We start from the raw sequence: 15,541 nt of genomic DNA on the forward strand, positions 1-15,541 counted from the left end.
TCTATATAACCCTCGAAACAATCCCAGGTACTTTCACCTTCAAGCATCTTTGCTGTCAGCATCTTTGCCACAAGCATTTTTGCCAGACACATTTTCACCACATAGCTAATTGGCCATAACGCATTTTTGCCGTGAAAGATGAGATAACTGGTTGACACTTTGGTTTGACAGTTTGGTTTCAACTGGTTAAATGTGTTAGCATTTCTTCTACTTAGTGATGTGACTGATGGCTTTTTCGAGCTGACGATTGACAGTGATTGGCCCCAAGAGCTGGTTTCTTATTTTGAAACACACTACATTGGAGGAGAAAGAGGCTGAGAAGTTACTGAACCTCTCACTGAAGTTGATTTTTGGATTCTTTTTGCCATTACAAATAATGCTGTGGTGAGTAATTTTGCACGTGAAGCCTTGCCGATATTTTGGGTTGTTTTCTGTGTGAAAGCTATTCACAAAGTGGATTGTGTTTAGAGGAGGGGGAACAGGATGGAGATTGAGGTTTGACTCCATGCAACGGGATAACTTCAGGCGATGTGGTACTTTACATTTTATGAAACAGCTCTTCCTCCCTTTTGCAGATATGTGAAAAAGTGGGGATATTTAACCTGAAGAACAGGAGACTTAGAGGGTCATAATCGCCACCTGTAAATCTCCAAATGGCACCATTTGAAATGGAAGAGACTCATTTCATATGATTCCAAAGAACAAGCTCTGCTCACTATTGGTCAAGCCTGTTGGGCTCGAATGTTTTCTCCCAGCCCTTCCCTATAGAGGGCAGCCTTTGAATAGCCTGGTGCTTCCGCCTGTGACTCAGAGGTGACTTCCTGTGAAATACAGATGGGTTTTATCTGTGAAAAGGAATTCTCAACTCTTTAGCAAGAACGAGATTAATGTAAATTTAGGCTGTCAGCAGAGTCGAGGTTTACCAAAGAGCTGACTTCCGGAAGGAAGGGGACTTTTTGTTCTGGGGAGTTGTCAAGGGATTGAGATAGGGGTGTGTGCGTGTGTTGAGAGATTCAGCTGCAGATGGAAAGGAGGCAAGGGAATTTGGGTTACAATGTGTAGAAGAAGTTGTGGTTGGGACACAGTCAGACTGAGTTTGTTTCTCGGGAAGGCACGTTAACCTAGGCTGGCAGTGGGCAGCATCTCAGAAAGGGATCCAGGTCAACGCGTGTTTGTGTCAGTGAAGGTAACACTGAGAAATATGAACCTGTTGTCAGCACTGGGCCATGAGAATGGAAGAATATTTGCCCTAAAGTTGCTCGTGTTTGCCGAAACAAGATGATTTTTAAATTATTTATTTATTTATTTTACCTTTGGCTGCGTTGGGTCTTCATTGCTGCGTGCAGGCCTTCTCTAGTTGTGGCGAGCGGGGGCTACTCTTCATTGTGGTGTGTAGACTCCTCATTGCGGTGGCTTCTCTTGTTGCGGAGCACAGGCTCTAGGCGCATGGGCTTCAGTAGTTGTGGCACGCAGGCTCAGTAGTTGTGGCTCACAGGCTTAGTTGCTCCACAGCATGTGGGATCTTCCTGAACCAGGGCTTGAACCCATATCCCCTGTATTGGCAGGCGGATTCTTTTTTTTTTTTTTTTTTTTTTTTGCGGTATGCGGGCCTCTCACTGTTGTGACATCTCCCGTTGCGGAGCACAGGCTCTGGACGTGCAGGCTCAGCGGCCATGGCTCACGGGCCCTGCTGCTCTGCGGCATGTGGGATCTTCCCGGACCGGGGCATGAACCTGTGTCCCCTGCATCAGCAGGCGGATTCTTAACCACTGTGCCACCAGGGAAGTCCCAAGAAGATGATGTTTTATTTCATTTTATAATTAAATAATGTTTTAATAAGCCGTTTCTAAAATCCTCCTGGCAAAAGTTCCCTACTTTGGATTGGGGGAAATTCCTTGACTTCCAGGCCTCCCTCCACCCCAATATTCGCCAACATGCAATGATGGAACAGGAAAGGTTAACCATAGTAAACACTCCCACTCAGACAGGGGAAGATGGAAGGCCACTTACCTGGGACTGGGGAAAATTCCTTGACTGGGTCTAGATTCTGTCTCTGGAAGTGTCTCCCTAGTCCATCGTTCCCTGTGGCTCTTGGATTCACTCTTTACGAAGCTCTGACTACATCATTACACCCAGCGGCCATATCTGAAGTAGACATTGGACAATAAGTTCTCCATGGGGGCTGAGTAACTTTCTCAATTTGCTTCCTTCCTGTGGAATGTTGGAGGGTCCAAGGATGATTTCAAGTACTGAAATAGTCACTCTTTCTTTTAGCTCAGATTAATGGTTCTTTTAATGCTACAACTTTCTCAAAAATTTCATTGGTTTCATGAATATTTGTCAGATACAACCGAGTGAAACCAACTCATGCTACCAAATTTCTCATCTCTTTATCTAAAGCCAAAAGTTCATTAGCTAAATCATCTTCCTTCCCGGTTAGCTCAGGTGATAGTTTTGACAAAGGTTTTGCCACTGTGAAACATGGACTGCCATTTTTTCCCAATCTCTAATGGCCCCCAAAACAATGCCACTTATTTTTAGATTTTCATACTTCCAGGTACCAATTCTTGTATAGGTCAGTATTCACTATAATGTTTCAATAACCACCCACAAATCTCAGTAGCCTACCAAAAGAAGTAAAGGCTATTTCTTGCTCACTTTACATGTTATTCTGTGGTCAGCCCCGGCTATGTTCCATGTCCCAGGCTGCAAGAGCAGCTCTTATCTGGAACAAACCAGCCTCATGGCAAAGAAAAAGTACAAAGAGCAATGGTGGAAGCCTGAAGTAGAAGGATACTTCTAGTCACATGGTTCATTAGCTACCTTCAGTAAATGCTCCTAAATGACTTCAGGAGTGTGGGGGGAATAATCTTCTCTAGGGAAGAACAGTGAATATTTGGAACAATAATACTATCTACCACAGGGCCAATGAACAGAACCCTCTTTTTTAATTTAATTTTTATTTTATATTGGGGTATAGTTGATTTACAATATTGTGTTAGTTTCAGATGTACAACAAAGTGGTTCAGTTATACATATACATATATCCATTCTTTTTCAGGTTCCTTTCCTGTATAGGTTATTACAGAATATTGAGTAGAGTTCCCTGTGCTATACAGTAGGTCCTTGTTGATTATCTGTTTTATATATAGTAGTGTGTATATGTTAATCACAACCTCCTAATTTATCCCTCCCCTCTCTCCTTTCCCCTTTGGTAACCATAAGTTTGTTTTTGAAGTCTGAGTCTGTTTCTGTTTTGTAAGTAACAGAACCCTCTTTCTACCTGAGTTCTGAACTAAGACATAAGACAAAGGAGGCAACATACGGACAATCAAAATGACTCTTTTATTGCGAATATAGGCTAGATCGGAGGATAGCAGCTTGGTATAAGAGCCAAAGTGGGATCCCTGATATACAAGCCCAGAGTTAAAAACCTTTCTGCCCAATCGATGCTTTGCTGGGTAGGGCAGGCCTGTAGGGGGAACCTGTTCCTGGAAGCCAACAGAAAATATACTCCGAGAGAAGGAACCAGCTCATAAGCAAAGGGGATGATGGTGGGAGGTGAGGGGAGACACCTGATTTCTCCTTCCAAACTTTCCAGGCAAGTAAGTTATTCCAACTTCTCTGGAACAGAGTAAGCGGACAGACAGAGAAAGACCAGGAGTGTATTGCCAACAAACTCCCGCCACATGGAAGGAAACATCCGGAGTGGAGAAGAAACACTTACAAAGTAGGTAACATGTCGGTGAAGACCAGTAACTCGCTCAAGTCCCAAGCGGGCAGCTGAGTGTCATTCAACTCCAGGGGAGGGAGGGATCGATTTCTACTTAAGAGAGATGAGACTGTGCTTCATGGAGAGGAATTTGCCATTTGGGTAGAAAGGTTAAGATTTGAGGAACATTTTCTTCATGTATCCAAATTTGTATCTGCTGATTTCATATAAATCTTCTCTTTGTGTTTAATGAGCATAAACTTTTTTAATAGTTTTATCGTTTTTAAATATTTTATTTATTTATTTGGTTGTGCCAGGTCTTAGTTGCAGCATGCGGGCTCCTTAGTTGTGACACGCATGTGGGATCTATTTCCCTGATGAGGGATGGAACCCAGGCCCCCTGCATTGGGAGCGCAGAGTCTTAACCACTACGCCACCAGGGAAGTTCTGAGGATATATGGTTTTAAACCTCCTTCCCAGTCCACTCCCCAGGATGGCCATTCAAGAAACCATAGAATCAGTGAAAATTGGTTGATTCTGAATAAAAACAGCTTTATTGGGACTTATTAGGCCTATTTTACAGGCCCAGAGGGGCTGAAATGGTGCCTGAAACCCAGATCAGAGGAGGCAGGGCTGGGACGTAAGCCCTGGTCTTCTGATTCCCATACTGTGTTCCTTCCCATGCGTCACCCTGCCTGTCTCCCCCGATGAGGGGGCTTGAATGTCTCAGTGCACGTGTGCCACTCCCCAATCCCCAGGGGATGGCTGCCTGCTGATGCGAGTATGGGATCCCAAGCCAGTGCCAGGCTGACCCACGCAGGGGCCCCGAAGAGGGGTCTTTGCCTTTCACCAGGCTGTGATTCCTTCCAGGCAGCAAAGCAGACACCGTGGAGGCAAGACATCATGGACGTGCAATTCCAGGATTTACCGCCAGCAGCGGCAGCCCAGGAGCAGGCCAGAGTCACAAACTCTTCTCAAAATTCTCCCCATATCTGCCCCAAAACCGAGCTAAGAGACTATTTGTGAATCGTGACCCCTCTGGATTCTTGTTGCCACATCTGACTCATCCCCATTGCCATGGCAACCGGAGGGGGATTCTCCTGGGTTTGTTTTGTGTGTGTGTATGGATTCCCCCTTCATTCTTGGCTTTCCTCACTCTTTTTGACAAAAGAACGCAAACCAGGCCATCCTTCTGCTTCCTTTCTCTCCCTACTTTGCTTCTCTTTCCAAGGTCTGAATCTCCCTAAAAGATCAGATTGACCTCTGTCACCTCCCCCAGCATACTCACGTACATCTTTTAATTCCTCCAGCCGGTGGGTGCCTTAACCATCTCCTGTCAACAGGCTCTCTCTCGGATTTCTCCTTTAGGTTCCTACCTCCCAACATTGAGGAGTTTCTACTTCACTTCCGGTGGTGAGGAATTCACAGGTGGGATTTGAGCCCTATCTGTTCTGGGAGGAGATTGATCTGCCACTAGTGGAGGGTCAGTAATCACAGCTACAATTTATTGGCCACTTGCTTTGTCATGTGTCTTACATATATTACTTCTAATGTTTTGAGGGAAGCTTTATTGTACCCATTTTACAGATGAGGAAGTTAAAGTGAAGAGGATTAAGCCAGGTCCCCAGCTGGTGAGTGGCAAAACCAGGATTCAACCCCACTTCTACTTGGCTCCAGCATCTGTGTCCTTCCCGTGTCCTCTCCAGAGGGGAAGCTCCTGGGGAAAATGGAGACCTAACTGAGGACAGCACAGTGGGAATTTAGTGCATGTGGAGGGGGCAAGATGTAAGTCCTCGGGAATGCAGTCTGGGTTGGCTGGTGATCCTCAGGAGGGACACACAGGGGAGGGGCGTAACTCCAGTAAATTATTTTTGGATAGCACGTTATCAAACACTTCCACAAATATTAACTTGTTTGTTGCTCTTCACAGATTTGGGAAGTAAATCCTATTATCCCCTTAAATTCAGGTATTCTGATTCAAAAGCTGATGCGTGTATTCCCACCTTCTCACCCTCCCACCCACTACCAGCAGCACAAACTCTAGGGAATAAACTCCTATAAAGGAGACTTGACTCTTAGCTGTGGTGTAATTTTGGGTAAGAGCAGTGGCAGCTATAACAGGGTGGGCAGGATATTTTCCATCCCCCCAGACACACCCTCCACCCTTCTCCATCCTTCTCTGTGGAGTAGGCTGACCTTTATGTGTCATATCAGGGGGCTCCGTGGCCATCTGGCTTCAGGGGCGTTGACCAATGGGGGGCGCCAGGAAGTTAGCTCATCCGTCTCCTGGTACAGCTGCCCTCATCAGGCCCAGGAATGACACCCTCCTCTTACCCCTCAGGCCCTGGAGGTGTAATGACTCTTAGTCATTCCCAGCCCTGGGGTAGCTACCAGCCTACCTGGCCCACACCTTTACAAAGAATCCCTTTACTAAGTTTCCCTCAAGGACCCCATTTTGAGTGTGTCTACCATCCTTTTACTCCAGGGCCTTAATAAGAAAGATAGACCTGCAAATCTCAGTGGCTTGACCCAATGAAAGGTTATTTCTTGATCATGTCACAATCCATTGCGGGGCTGTGTATGTGTACACGTGTATAGGAACTCTGGGAAGGAGATGGAGGAAGTTGGGTTAGACAGTATAGAAGAAAAGTTGTGGGTGGAGGGTTTGTTTCTCTGGAAGGCTTAGGGCATGCTGACCCAACTTGACATCTGGCAATAGCTCAGAAAGTGAGTTTGCAGGTCAATGTGCGTTCACTGGAATGAAGGTTTGTCAATCACAGAGAAATAGGAACCTCTTGTCAGCATTAAGCTGTGGAAATGAAAGAGTAATTGCCCTAAAGGTGCCGATGTTTGCTCAAAGAAAATAACTTTGATTTAATAATCATTTACTTTAATCTGCAACTTCTAAGCATAAAGCAATGTACTCACCTCTCTGGGAGTTATCAATTTGATGCAGACATAGGGTCTACCCTCAAGAAACTTGAAGTTTCTTCACACTTAAAATTTATTTTTAAATTTACACACAGGAAAATTCATTCTTTTTGGCCTACAATCCCATCAGGTTTTTAGTTTATTTTAAAATTTGTATTCTTTTGCACATATTTTCATTGCAATATAATTCACATACCATAAAATTCACCATTTTATAAATTTATTTATTTATCCATTTCTTGGCTGCGTTGGGTCTTCGCCGCTGCGCACGAGCCCTCCCCAGCTGCGGCGAGCGGGGGCCACTCCTCGCCGTGGTACACGGGCGTCTCACTGCGGTGGCCTCTCATTGTGGTGGCCTCTCCCGTTGCGGAGCACGGGCCCCAGGCCCGTAGTTGTGGCTCCTGGCTCCAGAGCGCAGGCCCAGCTGCTGTGGCACAAGGGCCCAGCCGCTCCGCGGCATGTGGGATCCTCCCGGACCAGGGCTCAAACTCCTGTCCCCTGCATTGGCAGGCGGACCCCCAAATGCTGCACCACCAGGGAAGTCCCAAATTCACCATTTTAAAGTACCCAGTTCAGTCATTTTTATTTTGTAATTATTTTAATTTTTATTTTTTTGGCTGCGCTGTGTGGCTTGTAATCTTAGTTCCCTGACCAGGGCTAGAACCCGGGCCCACAGCAGTGAAAGCACAGAGTCCTAACCACTGGACCACCAGGGAACTCCCTCAGTCATTTTTAGTATATTTGGAGTTAGGCAACCATCACCACTAATTCTAGAACATTTTTATCATCCCCAAAAAGAGACACCATGCCTGTTAGTACTCACTCTCCATTCCCTTCCGCTTCCGCCACCCCTTTGCAACCTCTAGTGTATTTTCTGTCTCTGGATTTGCCTACTTTGGGCTTTTCATAAAGATGGAATCATACAATATGTCCGCCTTTTGGACTTGTTTCTTTCACTCAGCGTTATGTTTTCAAGGTTCATCCACGTTATAGCATGTTTCAGTACTTCATTCTTTTTTTTTTTTTTGCTGTGTTGGGTCTTCATTGCTGCACACGGGCTTTCTCTAGTTGCGGCAAACGGGAGCTACTCTTCATTGAGGTGCGCGGGCTTCTCGTTGCGGTGGCTTCTCTTGCTGTGGAGCACAGACTCTAGGTGCGCGGGCTTCAGTGGTTGGGACATGTGGGCTCAGTAGTTGTGGCACACGGGCTTCGTTGCTCCGTGTCATGTGGGATCATCCCAGACCAGGACTTGAACCTGTGCCCCCTGCATTGGCAGGCAGAATCTCAACCACTGCGCCACCAGGGAAGTCCCAGTACTTCATTCTTTTTTATGGCTGAATATTTCACTGTGTGTATACACCACATTTTGTCTATCCATCCATCAGTTGATGGACATTTGGGTTGTTTCCACTTTTTAGCTATTATGAATAATGCTGCTATATACATTCCTGTGCAAGTTCTTGTTTGAATGCCGGTTTTTCAATTCTCTCAGGTTTGTACATAAGGATTAGAATTTCTGAGTCATATGGTAATTCTACGTGTAGCTTTTTGAAAAACTACTGTTGTTTTCCGCAGTGGCTTCAGGATTTTACATTCTCCCCAGCAGTGCATGAGGGTTCTGACTTCACATCCTCACTAACACTGTGATTTCCTCTTTTTTCTTTTTTTTAAATTATAACCATCTTGGGGAGTGTAAAGTGGTATCTCATTATGGTTTTGATTTGCATTTCCCAGATGGTTAATGATGTTAAGCATTTTCTTATCGTCCATTTGTATATCTTCTTTGGAGGAATGTCCATTCAGACACTTTGCCCAGTTTTTTAATTGGGTTTTCTTTTATTGTTGAGTTATTTATATATTCTGGATACTAGACCCTTGTCAGATATGTGGTTTACAAACATTTTTTTCCCATTCTGTGTATTGTCATTTCATTTTCTTGATGGTGTCCTTTGACACATAAAAGTTCTTAGTTTTGGACTTCCCTTGTGGCGCAGTGGTAAAGAATCCACCTGCCAATGCAGGGGACACGGGTTCGAGCCCCGGTCCGGGAAGATCCCACATGCCGCGGAGCAACTAAGCCCGTGCGCCACAGCTACTGAGCCTGTGCTCTAGAGCCCGCAAGCCGCAACTACTGAGCCCACATGCCACAACTACTGAAACCCACGGGCCTAGAGCCTGTGCTCCGCAACAAGAGAAGCCACCGCAATGAGAAGCCTGCGCACCACAACGAAGAGTAGCCCCCGCTCACTGCAGCTAGAGAAAGCCTGCACGCAGCAACGAAGACCCAACGCAGCCAAAATTAATTAATTAATTTTAAATAAAAGTTCTTAGTTTTGATGACTTTCAACTTATCTATATTTTCTTTGGTTGCTTGTGCTTTTGATGTGAAAACTAAGAAATTAGTGCCAAATCAAAGGTCACAAAGATTTACACCTATATTTCCTTCAAAGAGTTTTTCTCCCATTCTGTGGGCTGTCTTTTCACTCTCTTTACAGTGTCCTTGGTTGCACAAAAGTTTTATATTTTGATGAGGTTCAGCGTATCTATTTTTTTTTTTTTGCCTGTGCTTTTGGTGCCATATCCAAAAATAACTGCCAAATCCAATGTCATGACGATTTCCCCTGTGTTTTCTTCTAAGAGTTTTGTAGTTTTAGGGTTTTAACCCAGTTTGGGTTAACTTTTGGATATGGGTTTTTGTATAAGGATCCAACGTCATTCTTTTGCACGTGACATCCAGCTTTCCCAGCATTATTTGTTGAAAAGATTATTCTTTCCCCATTGAATGGCATTGGCACTCTGTCAAAAATCAATTGACCGCATATGTGAGGGTTTATCTATTATGGGCTCTCTGTTGTACACCACTTGTCCATATGCCTGTCCTTATGCAGTACCACACCGCTTTAATTACTATAGTTTTGTACAGATCATTCCTCATTCATCCTGCTTCCCTGGTTCTAATGCCTTCCTTGCCCTTTCAGATTCTCCCAATCCTTCCCCTCCTTCAAAACGATTTCTGTTGTTACCCTAGTCTTCTTCTCTCCCCTAGTTTTCCCCAGATCTTCAAGGGGTACCACAATTCATGTAGGCATTCCCCTTGACTTTTCTCTTTCTCTTACTCTGCGTATGCACTCCATCAGCTAAATCATAGGTGCCACCTGCAAATTATATTCCAGATCCACTTATTTCTCTCCACCTCAGCTGCTGTGTCCAGCCATGGTCATCTCTCTCCAGGACATCTTTTTTTGGTTTCATTTTTAATATTTTATTTGTATTCAAGCATTTCACAAAATGACCATGATCGTTAGTCATCACGGAAATGCAAATTAAACCAAAATGAATACTCCCCTATATTGACAAAGATGTGAAGCAACTGGAACTCTTATTTAGTGCTGGGGGGAGTATAAAATAGCCCAACCACTTTAGAAAATGGTTTGGCAGCTTCTACTAAAATTAATTTTATGCTGGTGCAGGCTGGGTTTTCTGGGAAGCACATTCTGAGAGAGAGGTGATCATTTATTGGGAGAGCGCTCTTGGGATCAGCACCTAGGGAAGGGAAGGAAGCAGGACTGGAGAGAAAAACTGGGGTATAATGCAGTTTGGGTTAACTTTTGTATACGGTTTTTTGTATAAGGATCCAACTTCATTCTTTTGCACGTGACATCCAGCTTTCCCAGCATTATTTGTTGAAAAGATTATTCTTTCCCCATTGAATGGCATTGGCACTCTGTCAAAAATCAATTGACCACATATGTGAGGGTTTATCTATTATGGGATCTCTGTTTTACACCACTTGTCCATATGCCTGTCCTTATGCCGTACCCTAGTCTTCTTCTCGGTGAAGGCCTCACTCTGTAACCGAACGCAGGTTCAGCCCCTCGCGTCACTAAACAGCCAATTAATCGAGGGACAAGCTTTGGTAGAGAAGAAAGGTACTTTATTCAGAAAAGCCGGCAATCTGGGGAGACGGTGGACTTAATGTTGAGAGACCAACTCTGAAGGTTCTGCTCAGCCATGACAATTTTTGAAGGGAAAAAGGGGAACGATCTCAATTAATCATTAAGGCAACAGGTCAGATTCTTTGTCATCTTTCCATTGCGTGCAGACCTGCTGACTTCTCTTGGTCTTACTTGGGATGCGGTCTTGTTCACGTGGTCTGCCTGCAAGTTTACTGAGGGTAAGCTAGGGGCAGAGGGTCAGTCATTCTTTAACTGCTTAATTCTTTATTCTTACTCCTTCTAATTCAGGAAAGGACTCAACAGGTTCCTTTCAGGAAACAGGAAAAGTGTTATATATATATTTTTTCTTTTGGCCACACTGCATGGCTTGTGGGATCTTAGGTCCCCAACCAGGGATTGACCCTGGGCCACAGCCGTGAAAGGGCTAAGTCCTAACCACTGGACTGCCTAAAATGTTGTATATACCCAGTAAAGCAGAAGTCAGGAGCTAAATTAAATGTTTTCTAATGCTCTCGTCTCCTTGATTAATGTCTAAAGAAAACAGGGATGATCAAACAGAAAAGAGGCAAAGGAGCTGCTTACAAGTCGACCCCTGGGCAGTTTGAAGCTGCCATGATCCTTCAGAATTGTCACAAGTTGGGGTGAGGGATGCACCTTTATGCTCCCAGTTTATGTCATTGAATGTGGGCCACCCAGGAAAGTGTTGTGACCTCAAGCAAGGCAGCTCTCTTTAGCCGAGCCAATCTCCATAGAGCACCCATAGTGGAGGGCTTTCTGCAGGTAGCATCCTAGCAGCTGGGAAAATAGGCCTTTGTTTCTAAAGGGCGATCTGAACGGTGCATCACTGTGTCCACCACATACACCTGTCCTCCACTCCTAGATGTAAATACCCAGTGCAGATGTATACACACACACACACACACAAATCATGTATAAGAATGTGCATTGACGCTTCATTTATAATAACAAAAGGAAAAGAACAACAAAAAAAGGAAAACAACCAAATGTTAATCAACAGGAACGTGGAAACATAAATTATGATTTATTTATACAACCCAATATTACACACAGCAGTAATAATAACAACAGGACAAACTACTGCTACTTAGAACAATGTCAATGAATCTCATAGATAATATATTGAATGACGGAAGCCATACATAAAAGCATACTACTGTATGATTCCATTTTCATGAAGTTCAAGAATGGTCGAAATGAATTCATGATAACAGCTGTCAGAATAAAGGTTATGGGGGGGTAGGAGGGAGAGGAACGGCTTGGGGTGGGGCAAGGTGGAAACTGAGAAAGGGCAGGAGAGGACCTGAAGGGATGCTAGAAATTCTCTTCATCTGGGTGAAAGTCACATGAGAGATATACATACATATATATGTGTGTTAAACTTGCCAATTATACTTAAGATTAACTTTTTACTGTAAGTTAGAGATGCTTTCATAAAAAAATAATTGAGTAAAAACATTTCCTTAATTTTATTTACTTTTTAAAATAGTATTACTTGCACATATGTCTTCGTCCACTTGGGCTGCTGTAACAAAATACCATACACCATGGGGCTTAAACAACAAACACTTCATGGGACTTCCCTGGAGGTCCAGTGGTTAAGATTCCGTGCTTTGAATGCAGGGGGCGCGAGTTCAATCCCTGGCCAGGGAACTAAGATCCCACATCCCTTGGGGCGCGCCCAAAAACAAACAAACAAAAAAACCCAGACACTTCTTTCTTAAAGTTCTAGAGGCTGGGAAGTCCAATATCAAATTGCTGGCAGATTTGGTTCCTGGTGAGGACTCTCTTCCTGGCTTGCAGAAGGCCACCTTCTTGCTATGTCTTCACATGATTCTGGTCTCTTCCTCTTTCTATAACAGTAATCCCATCATGGGGTGACCACTCTCATGACCTCATATAAACCTAATTACCTCCCAAATGTCCCACCTCCGAATACCATCACCTTGGGGGTTAGGGCTTTAACATATGGATTTGGGAGGGACACAAACATTCAGGCCATAACAAAATTTTAAATGTACAAAAGAGATTACGAAAGAGCAAGCCTTCCCAGACCTACTCCCCAGTCACTCAGTTCCTCTCCCTGGAAGCCTCAGAATTATTCCATGCAGAGTAATGTATTATTTTCTCCCCACCTCTTTATATTTATTGTAGCACACTATATCCACTGACAATAGCCTTGCTTCTCCACTCAACAAAATATTTTAGGTATCATTCCATGTTGATACAGAGCTTTCTCAGTTTTTTGTTTCTTTTTATGACTGTGCAGTATTCCTTTGAAGGGATGTACCATCATTTATTAATCATCCCCACAATGACGGACACCTGGGCTGTTTCCAGTATTTACTATTGCAATCAACACTGCAATAAATAGCTTTTTACATAAGACATTTTCCACAGATGCAAGTATGTCAGTAGGTTAAAATCCTAGAAGTAGGATTGCTGCCTCAAAGATATGTGCAGTAGTCATTTTGACAGATGTTGCCAAACTTCCTTCTACAGAAATTGTACCAATATTCAGTCCTCTCAGCAATGTCTGAGGGTGCTCATTTCCTCCACTTTCGAAACCATAAATGGTTGATGACACTCTGGCATAACCCCTCTTCCCACTTTCTTGGAATAACATCTGCATTCCTCACTACAGCCTGCAAGGGCTTCCACTGTTTGGCCGCTGCCACCCTTTCTTCCCAGGCCCCACTGAAGCCAAGTGTTGGGGGAGATCCAAGGAGGATCATTGTAGAAAATGGGATGCCAGCCAGAAGGGGTCAGGGAACCGGCATTCCTTTCCCTGGGGGGACGTGTGTTTAGGCAGCGAGCTTGCTGCCGTGCACCCCATGCCGTGAATGTGGGAAAAGAGAGCTGGGGCAAGATGGCATGGCACCCGAATGCCACGGAGGACTGAAGTTACATTGTTTTGGGGGTAGCCATCCAGGATTTTGGACCTACTCAGCTGTCCCCGAATTAAAACCATCCGTCTAGATGTGGGCTGCTTCCCAGGACAGCCAGCAGGGGAGCAGTATTCTGCTCTGGGACGTTGCCTCTTCGCCAACAGACTAGAGGAACCCTACACAGGGTTGTCCACCAGGGGCCAGTAAGGACGTGCCTTGGAGGCTCCACAGCAGCTTATTGAAGCTGGAGTTGGGAACTAGTTAAGAAATGTCATTCTGCACCGCTGCCATCCTCGGTGGAAATGAGGAGGAAAGAGAGGGACTTACGGGCCAGGAAGGAGCAGTGCTGCTCAGTGGGGTCCGCCCAAGAGGGACCTGCTCTTCTGCGCCTCTGGAACTGCCCTTGGGGATGGATGAGGTCCAGTCCCCACCCTACCCCTAGCCCCCCAGAGCCCTTTGGTCATTCTGTACCTTCTGCAGATGTGCACTGGGGGTGGGGGCGGTAAATCCAGGAACACCCCTGCCCCATCAAGTTGGGTGGTTGGCACTGGTCCCAGTGCTGCCTGAGCCGTGCGAAGTGCGACAGCTGGTGTTTTTTAGCACCTCCTCGAACCCTCCACAGCCTTTCCTTCCCCACACCAGAGACGCCAGCTGTGGAGAGCAGGGACTAAACAAGTATTTCTGGGTACCAACTGTGTGCCAGGCTCTATCCTAAGTGCTGGGATATGGCAGGTCCCTGCCCTCAGGGAGCTTGTAGTCTAGTAAGAGTGACAGTTAGATAAGTAAAGACACAAACAGGGGAGTGCACTGAAAGAAGTAGCAGGAAGAGGTGACCTGGGAAGGCCCTTATGAGGAGCAGCATCTGAGCTGGAGACCTGATGGCTAAGAACGTGGCCACTATACTAAGAGCCAGGAGAGCATTTCAGCAGATGAAAGAGCATGTGCAAAGGCCCTGAAGTGAGAGCAACTTTGGCTTGTTTGGAAAACAGAGACCAGTGTAGTGAGTGAGGGAATGAATTCAGTTCTTATCGTTGCCATAACAAATAACTACAAACTTAGTGGTTTCAACAATGAGAAGCCCGCACACCGCAACAAGGAATAGCCCCCACTCACCGCAACTAGAGAAAGCCCACGCAAAGCGATGAAGACCCAACGCAGCCAAAAATCAATCAATCAATAAATAAAATTAAAAAAAAAACTTAGTGGCTTAACACAATACAAATTACCACTTTGCACCCATTAGGATGGTTACTATCCAAGAAATAGAAAATAACAAGTGTTGACAAAGATGTGGAGAAATTGGAACCCTTGTACATTGTTGGATGGAATGTAAAATGGTGCAGCCACTGTAAAACAGTATGGAGGCTCCTAAAAAAATTAAAAATAGCATGACCATATGATCCAGCAATCTTACTTCTGGGTATATACCCCAAAGAATTGAAGGCTAAGTCTCAAAGAACAGCATTATTCACAATAGCTAAAAGGTGGAAACAACCCAAGTGTCCATCAACAGATGAATGGATAAAGAACGTGTGGTCCATCCATACAACAGAATATTATGCAGCCTTAAAAAGGAAGCACATTGTGACACCTGCTACAACATGGATAAGCCTTGAGGGCATTATGCTAAGTGAAAGAAGCCAGTCACAAAAAGCCAAATACTGCATGATTCCACTTATATGGGGTACCTAGAGTGGTCAAATTCATAGAGACAGAAAGACACATAGTGGTTGCCAGGCACTGGGGCGAGTAGGGAGTGGGGAGCTATCATCTGATGTGTACAAGATTCAAAGAATTACAGAGATGGATGGCGTTGATGGTTGCACAACATTATGAATGTACTTAACACTACTGAACTGTACACCTAAAAATGGTTAAGATAGTAAATGTGGTGTGTACTTTCCCACAATGAAAAAACATTGGGAAAAAACCCCACGTACATTTACAATCTTACAGTTCTGGAGGTTAGAAGTCTGAAATGGGCTTTTCAGGGCTACTTCAAGGTGTCAGCAGAACTGTGTTCCTTCTGGAGGATC

The sequence above is a fragment of the Delphinus delphis genome, chromosome 15 (genome assembly GCF_949987515.2).
Source record: "Delphinus delphis chromosome 15, mDelDel1.2, whole genome shotgun sequence".
Lineage (NCBI taxonomy): Eukaryota > Metazoa > Chordata > Mammalia > Artiodactyla > Delphinidae > Delphinus > Delphinus delphis.